The 16,820-nt window shown below is 37.6% G+C and overlaps 1 protein-coding gene across 2 annotated transcripts in view; it reads left to right on the top strand.

Moving 5' to 3' along the window:
- The first annotated feature begins 10,614 nt into the window (after positions 1-10,614).
- The window catches only part of LOC128700379 (uncharacterized), a 49,047-nt gene continuing 42,841 nt past the window's right edge, over positions 10,615-16,820 (top strand). For both annotated transcript variants that reach the window (XM_053793552.2, XM_070100137.1), the window contains exon 1: positions 10,615-10,728. The gene's annotated coding sequence lies outside the window, so the exon portion shown is untranslated. The remainder of the gene's footprint in view (positions 10,729-16,820) is intronic.

Here is a 16,820-nt window from a genome sequence, read left to right as displayed (position 1 = left end):
ATCTAAATACTGTTCACACATATATGCAAAAGCAGTGATAATGTGTGAGTGTGGTGAAAGTGTTGAATGATGATGAAAGTATTTTCTTTTTGGGGATTTTCTTTCTTTTTTGGGTCACCCTGTCTCGGTGGGAGACGGCCGACTTGTTGAAAAAAAAAAAAAATATATGCTTCAATGTAAACACTTGATCTACACATCCCCTACCCACTCTGAAACCTCCTTGCTCATCTGCAATCCTACATTCTGTCCTACCTCTAATTCTTTCAATTATAACCCTACCGTACACTTTTCCTGGTTTACTCAGTAAACTTATTCCTCTATAATTTTTACAATCTCTTTTGTCCACTTTCCCTTTATATAAAGGGACTATACATGCTCTCCGCCAATCCCTAGGTACCTTCCCCTCTTTCATACATTTATTAAACAAAAGTACCAAGAAATTCTCAAGAACTCTTATATCACGCTATAAATGTAAATAACAAAGATGAATATACAGTGGAACCTTGGTAGTCAAACTTAATTCATTCAAGAAGGCTGTTCGAGTGCCAGTCCGTTCAGACAAATTCTTCCCAACCCATTTTCTTTTTGGTTGGCTATTATCACTAATCTTCGATGGTGATTTATTTATACAAATAATATAATAAAACACCAAAAAATGCGAAAAAGACACAAAATTGTTTACAGCAAAGTTCTGGCAGGTCGTGTTTGTTTGGTCAAGTGCTGAGCGTTGTTCGAGTAGGGAGCTGTTCGAGTACTGAGGTTCCACTGTAAATGTAGCAACAAAGAGGAATAAGAAATACTGAAGTTTATAGTCAGTTGTGTCAGTATGATCATCAGGATCATAAACCTTAGAAAACAGATTCTGTCAACTGCAATTTGAAAGAATGAACAGATTCCTGACTGTTAACAGACACTCATAACCTATTGAGCAATCTAGGACCTACATAAAGACTTTTTCTGCAAATGATTTCACATCAGCAGCACCAGACCTAGTCTAAAAGGGTTGATGGCAATTTGTGGAAATATTTTTGAGCCCTGGGAGCAAGGGGCTAGTAACTCCTTCTCTTGTATAAATTACTAAATTAAAAAGAAAAACTTTTGTTTTTCTTTTTTTAAGTCACTTTTTTGAGGTCACTCTACCTTGGTGGGAGATGGCCGGTGCATTAAAAAGCAAAAAACAGCAGCATGCTTGGGCTCATTTAACTTAATAGCTTTAAATGTTAATAATCAAAGATAATTTCAGATCTTGCTTTCTTAGGGAGTCAATGTAGCTCATACAAGCAGGAACTGGTGGGCAGCTCAGTAAAACTGCATGATTCAGTACAAACTCAAGTCTTCAGCGAGTAAGTAAGGAAACCTACAAACAAAAAGTTGCAAAGGTTACTTTGACAGGAGACGTATTCCACAATACATCACCAACTTACTAAACATGTTTGAAACCCACCCAAATGTTACTCAGATACCCTCACTCAGATAACTATTAATCCCAAAACTGTGGCATACCTGCACATAAAAAATCCTGTGTATGTGGTGGGAAAATTTAAAAAAAAAAAATTCTAATAGAATGAAAGAGTACATTTTTTCTGAAACGGATTAAACTAAAATAAGTCAGATGTGATAAAAACCTATGATATTTTTTTGTGTTGAAGTTGACAAAAGAATTACATATATCACCCTTGGACAACAGTGATGTAAATGCATCAGTAATATTCATGTTTTACAATTTATTGACACCAATTTATAATTCCTTTTCTGATTTTTAATTGCTTTTAATGTTTAATACTGTGAATTAGTTTGTAATATTAGATGTGTTTAAAGTTGTTTTAGCACTTCAAACATGGGAAAATGTTTAGCCTGACATTGCTCCACTTGGAATATAGTGTACAATTATTTTTATTCTGTTTTTTACTATTTTAGACTTAAAGCACTTTCATCATTCACTCTTATCACTGTCTTGCCAGATACGCACAGACACTACAATTCAAATACTCCTCTAAACTGCAAATATCACCACTCCCTTCTTCAGAGTGCAGGCACTGTACTTTCCACCTCCAGGACTCGAGTCCGGCAAATCAGTTTTCCTGAATCCCTTCACAAAATGTTACTGTGCTCACACTTCAACAGCTCATCAAGTCCCAAAAGCCATTTGCCTCCACTCCTCTCTTAGGAGGTTTTGTGGGTGAGGGGCTTGGATTTCCAGCAAGCGTGTGTGAGAGTGTTAGGAGTGAATGGAGATGAATGGTTGTTGGACCTGATGAGCTGTTGGAATGTGAGCAGGGGAATATCTTGTGAAGGGATTCAGGGAAACTGGTTAGCCGGATTTGAGTCATGGAAATGTTAATTACAATGCCTGCACTTTCAAGGAGGGGTTTAGGATATTGGCAGTTTGGAGGGACGTGTAAACTGTCGTATCTGAGCGCCTCTGCAAAAACAGTGATTATGCATTGAATGATGGTAAAAGTGTTGAATGATGATGAAAGTTTTTTCTTTTTGGGTTTTTCTTTCTTTTTTGATCACCCTGCCTCGGTGGGAAGCGGCCAATGTGTTAAAAAAAAAAAAAATTTGGAATGAATAAGTCATCTTCAAGCTACTTCTACACCCTGTTTGCTGATAGGGAAGCTTGTGGTGGAACAAAACTTCATGATTTCATTGTTTACTTGTGCTAGTTAGGCATACTAGTACGGTGGTACCTTGACTTACAAGTGCCCCAACTTAATAATTTTTTAAGTTATGAGCAATCGCTCAGTTGATTTTTTGCTTAGAGTTGCAAGCCAAAATCTGAGTTACAAGTGAGCTTCAGATACGCTGCCACTAAGTGGTGCAACGAATGCCACAACATCTGCCCAGCATCCCAGCGTTTTGTGCTCTTTGTGCAGTTATTTTACCAAATTTCTTTTTTCTAACCATGGGTCCTAAGAAAGTGAGTGCAAGGACAGTGCTGAGAAGAAGAGGATGATGTCCATTGAATTAAAGCATGAAATCATATAGAAAAAACATGAGAAAAATCACTTTTGTTTCAGTGTTTTCCTTATGAAACTAGTGATCTAGTGAAGTTAGCCTCACAAACATTTAGTTTTCTCATATAATAAGACCTCAGAAGGGCAAGAATGGGAAGATGTCAGAGTAATAATTATTTTTACCTTGGGAGTGGCCCCCACCACTCATCACATATTCATTCTAGAGTATATATCATGTTTTTGTGTTATTTATATTGTTTATTATGTCATATTAGATCAATTGCAATAGATAAATAAGCCATACAGTTGAAATTAGTATTATATTGAAGTATTTTCTCCTGCCTCCCGAGAGTCAGGAATTCTGCTGGAATGGATTAATGACATTTCAGTTAATATCAGTGAGGAAAATTGATATAATATATGAGCATATTGAGTTACGAGCTCGGTCATGGAATGAATTAAACTCGTATGTCAAGGTACCGCTGTACGTTGGACAGAGTCAGCACCTTTGTTGTATAATTAACATGTGCACATATAGGCTTAGCTCTTTTGTGTGAAAATTGTGTTAATGGTCAACACATCATAATTAACATTTATACAACTAAGGCATCAAACCTTCCTTTTAATATCTTCATTAATTTGCCAGCATTGAATGACCCATATGGATTTAGCACTTTACTTTGAATGCTGTATAGCTGTTTAGGGAAGTTACTTATAGTGAAGTGCTCCTTTTCTGAGGAATTGGAGCATCCCTTCCTTTCCTTGGATTAAATTTGTGTATGTACCCCAGCCACTTTCCCTTTCAGCTAAGTAGTGGATGAAGTTAATCATTCATCTAAACTTGGTGTGGCTTGTGGCCTGTGACTTAGTTTTGGGCTGTGGCAAACTGTCGTCACCTTGTATTGCCTCAGCCAATCCTGCCAGTGCCATTGCTACACCCTTTGATGCTGCTGCTAACAGTGAAAACGCTGAACGACCCCTACATGTTTAGCACTTCCTCATCATTAAAATGAAAAGCTTCCCATGTTAATGCTCTTGTTATTGTCATTTCTCTTACTAAAGGAAATCAGCTTTGATTTCTTGACTGTCTCCTATTTGTTGCATCATCTGTGACCCAACACCCTTCCTGTCTGCATTGAATCTTCCCCTTCCTTGGATTGAACCCAATTGCCTTTCATTCCTCCAGGCGATGTATAACCCGTATGGGTTTAGCACTTGCCCATGACTTTAATAGCAGTGGTGATTAGTGTGTGATCTGTACCTTGAACCACTGTATGACCAACTTAGGTTTACACTTTCTGTTGTGGATACAATGATAATAATGCAAATGCAGTGGAAGGAAATGGAAATGCAGCAAAATACTGCAAAGGCAACTGATCACTCAGCTGAAACTGTATAGCACCATATGACCCATTTGGGTTTAGAGCTGCTTAATACAATAATAATTATGAATATGTACAGAGTGAGAAGAGAGAAAGAGTAAGGTAGAGGCAGAGGTAGATTCACCAGGATATCCTGGCCCGACTCTCCACCTGGTGACCCGGCAAAAGAGTAAAGTGTCAAGGAATAACTAGGTAGAATTGTCAATATTATTGGAGGAAATGCATTGCAAGGTAGTCCCTCAAAGGAATGCTGAGTTTAACATGTATAATTATGATTATAATAATAATCAAAGGAATGCTTTGATGGTGAATGGCTCTTGATCCAGGGAATTGGATCTATTCTACTCTTTCCCCTCACGGGAGGTTCCTTGATGCTGGTGAGGGGCTCTTGATCTCGGGAATTGGATCTGTGCGCCAGTTTCCTGAGTTAAGCCTGAATACCATCCCTCCCCCCCCCCCCCTACAGGTGCTGTATAATCCTATGCTGTATAGCCCTTGTGGCTTAGTGCTTCTTTTTGATTATAATAATAATGTATAATCCTATGGGTTTAGCGCTTCCCCATGATTGCAATAATAATATTCTACCCTTCTATGGCTCTGATCTTAACTTAGTGCTGTAAGACTCTTCTCGAGGTAGGTTTCTTGAAACTTGAAGGGCTCTTGATCCAAGGAATTGGACTTTACCACTCGTTCCCTGGCTCAAACCTGATTGCCTTTCATTTCTCCAGGTTCTGTATGACCCATGCAGGTGTAGCACTGCCCCTTTGATTTTATTATAACAAAGGATAGCAGCACATTGCTATATATATATATATATATATATATATATATATATATATATATATATATATATATATATATATATATATATATATATATATATATATATATATATATATATATATAATACATATATATATATTTTTTTTTTCAACAAGTCGGCCGTCTCCCACCGAGGCAGGGTGACCCAAAAAGAAAGAAAATCCCCAAAAAGAAAATACTTTCATCATCATTCAACACTTTCACCACACTCACACATTATCACTGCTTTTGCAGAGGTGCTCAGAATACAACAGTTTAGAAGCATGTACGTATAAAGATACACAACATATCCCTCCAAACAGCCAATATCCCAAACCCCTCCTTTAAAGTGCAGGCATTGTACTTCCCATTTCCAGGACTCAAGTCCGACTATATGAAAATAACCGGTTTCCCTGAATCCCTTCACTAAATATTACCCTGCTCACACTCCAACAGATCGTCAGGTCCCAAGTATCATTCGCCTCCATTCACTCCTATCTAACACGCTCATGCACGCTTGCTGGAAATCCAAGCCCCTAGCCCACAAAACCTCCTTTACCCCCTCTTTCCAACCCTTTCGAGGATGACCCCTACCCCTCCTTCCTTCCCCTATAGATTTATATGCTTTCCATGTCATTCTACTTTGATCCATTCTCTCTAAATGACCAAACCACCTCAACAACCCCTCTTCTGCACTCTGACTAATGCTTTTATTAAATCCACACCTTCTCCTAATTTCCACACTCCGAATTTTCTGCATAATATTTACACCACACATTGCCCTTAGACAGGACATCTCCACTGCCTCCAACCGTCTCCTCACTGCTGCATTTACCGCCCAAGCTTCACATCCATATAAGAGTGTTGGTACTACTATACTTTCATACATTCCCTTCTTTGCCTCCATAGATAACGTTTTTTGACTCCACATATACCTCAACGCACCACTCACCTTTTTTCCCTCATCAATTCTATGATTAACCTCATCATTCATAAATCCATCTGCCGACACGTCAACTCCCAAGTATCTGAAAACATTCACTTCTTCCATACTCCTCCTCCCCAATTTGATATCCAATTTTTCTTTATCTAAATCATTTGATACCCTCATCACCTTACTCTTTTCTATGTTCACTTTCAACTTTCTACCTTTACACATATATATATATATATATATATATATATATATATATATATATATATATATATATATATATATATATATATATATATATATATATATATATATATATATATATATATATATATATATATATATATATATATATATATATATATATATATATATATATATATATATATATATATAGGTAGTAGGTTGGTAGACAGCAACCACCCAGGGAGGTACTACCGTCCTGCCAAGTGAGTGTAAAACGAAAGCCTGTAATTGTTTTACATGATGGTAGGATTGCTGGTGTCTTTTGTCTGTCTCATAAATATGCAAGATTACAGGCATGTCTTGCTACTTCTACTTACACTTAGGTCACACTACACATACATGTACACGTTTATTTATACACACTCATCGGAGTTTTCTTTGATTTTATCTTAATAGTTCTTGGTCTTATTACTTTTCCTTTTATATCCATGGGGAAGTGGAATAAGAATCTTTCCTCTGTAAGCCATGCGTGTTGTAAAAGTCAACTAAAATGCCGGGAACAATGGGCTAGTAACCCCTTTTCCTGTAAAGATTACTAAAAAGAATAAGAAGAAGAAAATTGTCAAAGTGGGAAGTCTGAATGTGCGTGGATGTTGTGCAAATGATAAGAAAGAGATGATTGTGGATGTTATGAATGAGAAGAAACTGGATGTCCTGGCTTTAAGTGAAACAAAGCTGAAGGGGGTGGGAGAGTTTCAATGGAGAGGAATAAATGGGATTAGGTCAGGGGTTTCAAATAGAGTTAGAGCTAAAGAAGGAGTAGCAATAATGTTGAAGGATAAGCTATGGCAGGAAAAGAGGGACTACAAATGTATAAATTCAAGGATTATGTGGAGTAAAATAAAGATTGGATGTGAAAAGTGGGTTATAGTAAGTGTGTATGCACCTGGAGAAGAGAGAAGTGTAGAGGAGAGAGAGAGATTCTGGGAAATGTTGAGTGAATGCGTGGGGAGTTTTGAATCAAGTGTGAGAGTAATGGTGGTTGGGGATTTCAATGCTAAAGTGGGTAAAAATGTTATGGAGGGAGTAGTAGGTAAATTTGGGGTGCCAGGGGTAAATGTAAATGGGGAGCCTTTAATTGAGCTATGTGTAGAAAGAAATTTGGTAATAAGTAATACATATTTTATGAAAAAGAGGATAAATAAATATACAAGGTATGATGTAGCACGTAATGAAAGTAGTTTGTTAGATTATGTATTGGTGGATAAAAGGTTGATGGGTAGGCTCCAGGATGTACATGTTTATAGAGGGGCAACTGATATATCGGATCATTATTTAGTTGTAGCTACAGTTAGAGTAAGAGGTAGATGGGAAAAGAGGAAGGTGGCAACAACAAGTAAGAGGGAGGTGAAAGTGTATAAACTAAGGGAGGAGGAAGTTCGGGTGAGATATAAGCGACTATTGGCAGAAAGGTGGGCTAGTGCAAAGATGAGTAGTGGGGGGGTTGAAGAGGGTTGGAATAGTTTTAAAAATGCAGTATTAGAATGTGGGGCAGAAGTTTGTGGTTATAGGAGGGTGGGGGCAGGAGGAAAGAGGAGTGACTGGTGGAATGATGAAGTAAAGGGTGTGATAAAAGAGAAAAAGGTAGCTTATGAGAGGTTTTTACAAAGCAGAAGTGTTATAAGAAGAGCAGAGTATATGGAGAGTAAAAGAAAGGTGAAGAGAGTGGTGAGAGAGTGCAAAAGGAGAGCAGATGATAGAGTGGGAGAGGCACTGTCAAGAAATTTTAATGAAAATAAGAAAAAATTTTGGAGTGAGTTAAACAAGTTAAGAAAGCCTAGGGAAAGTATGGATTTGTCAGTTAAAAACAGAGTAGGGGAATTAGTAGATGGGGAAAGGGAGGTATTAGGTAGATGGCGAGAATATTTTGAGGAACTTTTAAATGTTGAGGAAGAAAGGGAGGCGGTAATTTCATGCACTGGCCAGGGAGGTATACCATCTTTTAGGAGTGAAGAAGAGCAGAATGTAAGTGTGGTGGAGGTACGTGAGGCATTACGTAGAATGAAAGGGGGTAAAGCAGCTGGAACTGATGGGATCATGACAGAAATGTTAAAAGCAGGGGGGGATATAGTGTTGGAGTGGTTGGTACTTTTGTTTAATAAATGTATGAAAGAGGGGAAGGTACCTAGGGATTGGCAGAGAGCATGTATAGTCCCTTTATATAAAGGGAAAGGGGACAAAAGAGATTGTAAAAATTATAGAGGAATAAGTTTACTGAGTATACCAGGAAAAGTATACGGTAGGGTTATAATTGAAAGAATTAGAGGTAAGACAGAATGTAGGATTGCGGATGAGCAGGGAGGCTTCAGAGTGGGTAGGGGATGTGTAGATCAAGTGTTTACATTGAAGCATATATGTGAACAGTATTTAGATAAAGGTAGGGAAGTTTTTATTGCATTTATGGATTTAGAAAAGGCATATGATAGAGTGGATAGAGGAGCAATGTGGCAGATGTTGCAAGTATATGGAATAGGTGGTAAGTTACTAAATGCTGTTAAGAGTTTTTATGAGGATAGTGAGGCTCAGGTTAGGGTGTGTAGAAGAGAGGGAAAATACTTCCCGGTAAAAGTAGGTCTTAGACAGGGATGTGTAATGTCACCATGGTTGTTTAATATATTTATAGATGGGGTTGTAAAAGAAGTAAATGCTAGGGTGTTCGGGAGAGGGGTGGGGTTAAATTATGGGGAATCAAATTCAAAATGGGAATTGACACAGTTACTTTTTGCTGATGATACTGTGCTTATGGGAGATTCTAAAGAAAAATTGCAAAGGTTAGTGGATGAGTTTGAGAATGTGTGTAAAGGTAGAAAGTTGAAAGTGAACATAGAAAAGAGTAAGGTGATGAGGGTATCAAATGATTTAGATAAAGAAAAATTGGATATCAAATTGGGGAGGAGGAGTATGGAAGAAGTGAATGTTTTCAGATACTTGGGAGTTGACGTGTCGGCGGATGGATTTATGAAGGATGAGGTTAATCATAGAATTGATGAGGGAAAAAAGGTGAGTGGTGCGTTGAGGTATATGTGGAGTCAAAAAACGTTATCTATGGAGGCAAAGAAGGGAATGTATGAAAGTATAGTAGTACCAACACTCTTATATGGATGTGAAGCTTGGGTGGTAAATGCAGCAGCGAGGAGACGGTTGGAGGCAGTGGAGATGTCCTGTCTAAGGGCAATGTGTGGTGTAAATATTATGCAGAAAATTCGGAGTGTGGAAATTAGGAGAAGGTGTGGAGTTAATAAAAGCATTAGTCAGAGGGCAGAAGAGGGGTTGTTGAGGTGGTTTGGTCATTTAGAGAGAATGGATCAAAGTAGAATGACATGGAAAGCATATAAATCTATAGGGGAAGGAAGGAGGGGTAGGGGTCGTCCTCGAAAGGGTTGGAAAGAGGGGGTAAAGGAGGTTTTGTGGGCGAGGGGCTTGGACTTCCAGCAAGCGTGCATGAGCGTGTTAGATAGGAGTGAATGGAGACGAATGATACTTGGGACCTGACGATCTGTTGGAGTGTGAGCAGGGTAATATTTAGTGAAGGGATTCAGGGAAACCGGTTATTTTCATATAGTCGGACTTGAGTCCTGGAAATGGGAAGTACAATGCCTGCACTTTAAAGGAGGGGTTTGGGATATTGGCAGTTTGGAGGGATATGTTGTGTATCTTTATACGTATATGCTTCTAAACTGTTGTATTCTGAGCACCTCTGCAAAAACAGTGATAATGTGTGAGTGTGGTGAAAGTGTTGAATGATGATGAAAGTATTTTCTTTTTGGGGATTTTCTTTCTTTTTTGGGTCACCCTGCCTCGGTGGGAGACGGCCGACTTGTTGAAAAAATATATATATATATATATATATATATATATATATATATATATATATATATATATATATATATATATATATATATATATATATATATATATATATATATATATATACATATATATATATATATATATATATATATATATATATATATATATATATATATATATATATAATGGTTTTATGATGTTCTTGTGACAGTGAATCCTTTCTTATAATTATTATTAAGGCTGTTGCTTACAGCCAGTGATATTTTGCAGCATATTTCCACAATGGCAGGCCATTGTATTGCCAGAATTAAATATGTCCTCCGAAGTATTTCTCGAACGCACAATCTCCGTGTTAATAGTGAGGCATAAAGGGTGTCGAGACAGTAAATAAAAGGTTTTAAAATGACTGATAAGGGGTTTAGTAGCTTCAATGACAAAGAATATGATAGTCTTTTATTAAGTTTGTCGTAGTTGAGGTAATAGTTTATGTCATCTATAGTGAGATAGGTGTCGCTGGTGTGAGTGACGTCAGTAAGCGCTCCTTCTTTCATCAGCGGCTCACTGTGTCCTCGTGGTCGCTGCACTCGACAAAACTAAGGTACTATTACCACTCCTGTCTCTTCTTCCACCTTCCTCGTCACCTTCACCGTCTACCTTGTCACCCTGGTGAGCCTTCAGTAGCGCCTCACCACGCCTACCACACAGCTAGGTCTAGAATTTTGCAAAATAACGGAGACGTGACGAGAATAGCATCAGAAAACAAACTAGCTGAGTGTCACGTGGAAATGTGTTAGTAGGTGGTGATGGTAGGCCTATTGAACACCAGGTAGTAGGTCTATCAGTTAACAGTACACTTCTTACTAACACTTAGCCATCTATAATAATAGCACCACTGGCTAGTGCTTCTGATTTCCGTTAATCTTTTTTTTCGCATTCCATTTTATGAAACTTACTAGATTTAATGTTGTAGTTTTCTTATCCTAAGATTGGGGATTTATATTTGCCCACAGTGGGGGGTTATTTGTCGACTTTGATATTGATAAATCGAGGGAAATTGACATTGTTTCCCTTTGGCAGTCTTGATTGAAAACTTTGTTTCCGTTAAACCTCTAAACTTTAGATATTGCATATTTAAGGAATAGAGGTTCAGGCACTGAAGCTTTTTAAAAATATAAATCGATTATTGTATTATAAATAAATGCCTTAATTATATGTATTCTTGACCGTTTAGTTACTATATTTTCCATTATCCTTAAGTAACTTTAAAAAGTTTCGTATGTAAGTTTTACAATGATCTTTGTAATGCCTTTAGTGTAACAAGGGCTAACCCAAAATTAATCGGGTTATGTACGTGTTTCATAACATCTAAAGGTGTTTGTGTGAACAGCAAGGGACCCACCATCAGCCCCTGCTGTATGCTGCTGCTGTTGCTGCTGCTGCTGCTGCTGCTGTTTACAGCACCAATTTTCCCCGAGTTATATAACCCGTGTGGGTTTATTGCTTTCCCCATTATAATTCTGGCTAATTATATTTGGTCTTTAATATTATACATTAATGTAGTGAATGTAAGTGATGTCACTGACCTTCCCAAGTCATTGATCAGTCAGAGAAGTCTGATATGTTTCTACTAATGAAGAGTGCTGTATATAAATTTATGAAAAATATTGCCAGTAATGGCCCTCTTTAAATCATTTCTCTCTAGGTTAGAATATCGATGCAGACTAACAGCCAGTTTTAAAAATGGATGAAATTGTATACTTATATATTAAGAACATCATGGGAGGAAAAATGGGCTAATTTGTATGTAACTTGGGTTAGCTCACTGTTAGTGACAGAATGTGTACATATTTTAATGCTTTTCTTATTTTTACAAGACGATGCATGGGAAATCCAGAAGTTATTAATTATGTAGGTTGTAATGATAAATTCAAGATCCAAGTCGATGTCAGCATAGTTCTCAGACAATGGATTCAACCTATACAAATTGCTGGGTTCAGTTGAACTTGTTTTTCAAGGGTTTTAAAAGAAATGAAAGGTGAATTAAGCAATCAAATAGTAGTTTATCTTTAACAACAGGCTACTAGAAACTTATTATCTTTTTCTTCATTATACCAGATATGTGGAAAATGGCAGATGTGATAGCCATTTACAAAACAGAAGATAGGTCTTAAGCTTCATAGTGAGAAAATTGATAGCTTCATATTATATACCATTGTTAGAAAATTGATGGAATCAATTACAGATGCAGATCAAAGTCCCCTTGAAAAAAAAGCACTTAATCTCGGCATGCTTTTACACAGAGGGAGGTTCTTGTCTTGTTAGTTTAATACCATTTTTTACAAAAATATTTGAGGTGATAGCTCAATATAATTTGACATTGTATGTGAACTTAATAGTGAGACGGCTGAATGTTGAAAAACTTTTGTAGCTAAAACAGTTGCATATGTGGTTCCAGTGAAGCTAATGAGAGGTTTTGGATTTGTGTAGTTCCTTAATAAGGCCTCGTTTAGATTGTTGCTTGCTTCTTGTCTCGTTACAAATTTAATATAAATGCACTGGAAAATAGGTGTAAAGCACTGACTTTGCACTCTGGAAAAGTGATGTTGAAGTGAAAACTTTGGTTAGCTTTAAATAAAGGTTGTGGATGTAAGTTGGACCAGCCTAGCATGGGCCAGTAAGCCTACTGTAGTGCTCCATTTTTAAGTACTTGTATAGGAAAGTACTGTATTGTTCTAGTTTAGAAAAGTCTGTGAAACAATGATAGTGGTGCTGTTAGGAAATAATTTATCAGCAAGCATAAAGTATCGCTACTAAATATAGAGATGACAGTCGCTGTATAATGCAAAGCGTTACTGATGTCATCAATACCTAATCACATGTTGCTTTCCATCATTATTTTAAACCATTTCTCTCCAATATCACTAAACCATCATCTGTGTTCACATAGATTATACATACAGGTGTCCAATATTAACCACTAGACTCACTTTTATCAAATACACAATGATTTTTTTCAAAATTTATACAGTAACTTTCATAATGGCAGCCATTTTTTGATGCCAATGCTACAATAGTCTTGTGTATATAAAATTAAATGCACTGTGATCAGTAGCAATGTGCAACATTCATGATCATTGAGAATAAGAGATATAATACCTGAATTTTTGGAATTTATGATGGCTGTCTGAAAAACTGTAGATTGACTAATACACTGTTTTAAATGGTTGTGGTGGGGGGCTGTTTGCATAGTGGGCTGATGGTACCATGTCTAGAGTTGCCCCACTAGAGATTTTTAAATTTTAACAAATAAAAATTTAAGGGTCAACTGTGTTTTGCTAGGTAGTCTGGTTACTGGATACACTGTACTTTTTTTTCTTGGACAAATTAAAAAATCTCTTGCAAAAAACACATCATAAGGTACAGTATCGCGTCATAGTATCTCCAAGTCACATTGATGTGTGTCTTGGTCGTAATGGACGCTAGATTAATGTTGCCCAGCTCTTGCATCGTTGGAGTCCACCTTGTGTGCTGGCCTCCTGGTATATGCTGGAAACAATATTTATAAAAGTATAGTGTGTTGTAAATAGTTATTTATTTTAAGTTTAAATTAGAATAACTGCTTAAACTTTGTTATACAGTAGTACTTGATATAGTGGCCCTATTTCCTATCTCCTGTTTTTTACTCGTTTCTTCCTCTTCCCCTCCCCACTTTCTTTTTTTCACCCATCACCTCTCATGAGAGGTTCCTTGATGCTGGTGGGTGGTTTGCTGATCCGAGGAAGTAGACTTCTTTTTCCTCTTGGATCTAACTTGATTGCCTTTCATTCTCCAGGTGCTGTATGACCTGTACTGGTTTAGTGCTTTCCTGTAAATAGTCATCACTTTTCTACTTATCTCTCGTCTCTTTTACTCTCCTAGCTCGCTTGTTCCTCCAACTTTGCCTCCCTTGCCCTCCCCTCTTCCCCATCTCTTATTCTTTTGTCCCTTTAGCCTCTTTTACCCTCTGCATCCTTCTGTAATGCTCATTCATATGCAGCCATTTTTCCAGACTCGTACCTCCCTCTCCCAACCTTTTTCTCCAATCTCTCTCTTCCCCTTTTATGTTTTTGAAGGAAGACTTGTGTAATGCTGATGCAGTATAGCACATTAAGGAACAATTGAAAAATTATCTTTGCAGAACCAGAGTTGATGTATTTTTACTTTATTCTTATCTTTGTTGTACTTTATGTAGTTATAACTGGATGGGTGTAAAGGTGCACTGTCAATATTAATGAACAAAAGACAGGTGTAGAACATTCTTTTATTGTGACTGTTTTATTTAGATGAAGCTTTGCATAAATATTTCCCATTGAAAATTTCAAGGGGTCACTGTACCTATGTTGGACAGTGTACAGCCTGCCTCAACAACCTGATTGATTAGATCATCAACCAGTTGTCTGGGACTGGGCTGCGGAGAGGATGGCCCCCCTGGTTGATCAGGAACCTGCTTTGAGAATCATATTGAGTTCCTTCTTAAAGACAGTTGGTCTCTTGGTAATTCCCCATGTATTTGATGGATGGGTGTTGAAAAATCTTAGTACCCTATCTGAAGACTGCTCTAAGGGTTACTGCCCTTGCAGTCCAGTCCCAGACCATTTCTGGTTGACTGCCTGATCACTCGGGCAGTTTACACTGGCTACATGCACAGCCTGGCTGATCAGGAACAGGCTTTTGGGGCTTAAACACCTTCTAACCCTTAAATAACAAAAAGGCACAATACCGTGACTGGAACGATACACAAATAACCCGCACATAAAAGACAGAAGCTTACGACGACGTTTCGGTCCGACTTGGACCATTGACTTTGTCAATGGTCCAAGTCGGACCGAAACGTCGTCGTAAGCTTCTGTCTTTTATGTGCGGGTTATTTGTGTATGTTTCTAACCCTTAAACTGTCCAAACGTAGATCTACGTTCACGTGCGTAGTGCTCCGACCTTGATTTTCTCTATTTGAAAGTATGTAAAAAAAAAAAAACTATGTTCGGAGCCCCCGCACGTAGATGTAGATTTACGTTTGAACAGTTTAAGGGTTAGACAGGTAGAAGTCTGTTGGTAATTTTTTTGAAAGACTTGGTATAGGTACACAGTTACATAAATTATCATGCATAGCAGCATGTGTGGATTACTTAGGATGACCCAAAAATAAAAAGCCAGTGACTTATTTCCATTGAGTCTTTGTAGTATAATATTTAAACCATAAAAGTTAAAACAAGTAGGTAACTCAAGGTAGCTTACGAGAGGTTTTTACAAAGCAGAAGTGTTATAAGAAGAGCAGAGTATATGGAGAGTAAAAGAAAGGTGAAGGGAGTGGTGAGAGAGTGCAAAAGGAGAGCAGATGAAAGAGCGGGAGAGGCACTGTCAAGAAATTTTAATGAAAATAAGAAAAAATTTTGGAGTTAAACAAGTTAAGAAAGCCTAGGGAAAGTATGGATTTGCCCATTAAAAACAGAGTAGGGGAGTTGGTAGATGGGGAGAGGGAGGTATTAGGTAGATGGCGAGAATATTTTGAGGAACTTTTAAATGTTGAGGAAGAAAGGGAGGTGGTAATTTCATGCACTGGCCAGGGAGGTATACCATCTTTTAGGAGTGAAGAAGAGCAGAATGTAAGTGTGGTAAAGCAGCTGGAACTGATGGGATCATGACAGAAATGTTAAAAGCAGGGGGGGGGATATAGTGTTGGAGTGGTTGGTACTTTTGTTTAATAAATGTATGAAAGAGGGGAAGGTACCTAGGGATTGGCAGAGAGCATGTATAGTCCCTTTATATAAAGGGAAAGGGGACAAAAGAGATTGTAAAAATTATAGAGGAATAAGTTTACCGAGTATACCAGGAAAAGTATACGGTAGGGTTATAATTGAAAGAATTAGAGGTAAGACAGAATGTAGAATTGCGGATGAGCAAGGAGGCTTCAGAGTGGGTAGGGGATGTGTAGATCAAGTGTTTACATTGAAGCATATATGTGAACAGTATTTAGATAAAGGTAGGGAAGTTTTTATTGCATTTATGGATTTAGAAAAGGCATATGATAGTGGATAGAGGAGCAATGTGGCAGATGTTGCAAGTTTATGGAATAGGTGGTAAGTTACTAAATGCTGTAAAGAGCTTTTATGAGGATAGTGAGGCTCAGGTTAGGGTGTGTAGAAGAGAGGGTGAATACTTCCCGGTAAAAGTAGGTCTTAGACAGGGATGTGTAATGTCACCATGGTTGTTTAATATATTTATAGATGGGGTTGTAAAAAGTAAATGCTAGGGTGTTCGGGAGAGGGGTAGGATTAAATTATGGGGAATCAAATTCAAAATGGGAATTGACACAGTTACTTTTTGCTGATGATACTGTGCTTATGGGAGATTCTAAAGAAAAACTGCAAAGGTTAGTGGATGAGTTTGAAAATGTGTGTAAAGGTAGAAAGTTGAAAGTGAACATAGAAAAGAGTAAGGTGATGAGGGTATCAAATGATTTAGATAAAGAAATATTGGATATCAAATTGGGGAGGAGGAGTATGGAAGAAGTGAATGTTTTTAGATACTTGGGAGTTGACGTGTCGGCGGATGGATTTATGAAGGATGAGGTTAATCATAGAATTGATGAGAGAAAAAAGGTGAGTGGTGCGTTGAGGTATATGTGGAGTCAAAAAACGTTATCTATGGAGG

Source organism: Cherax quadricarinatus, chromosome 71 (assembly GCF_038502225.1).
Source record: "Cherax quadricarinatus isolate ZL_2023a chromosome 71, ASM3850222v1, whole genome shotgun sequence".
NCBI classification, from domain to species: Eukaryota; Metazoa; Arthropoda; class Malacostraca; order Decapoda; family Parastacidae; genus Cherax; species Cherax quadricarinatus.
This window is presented reverse-complemented; position numbering and strand designations above follow the sequence as displayed.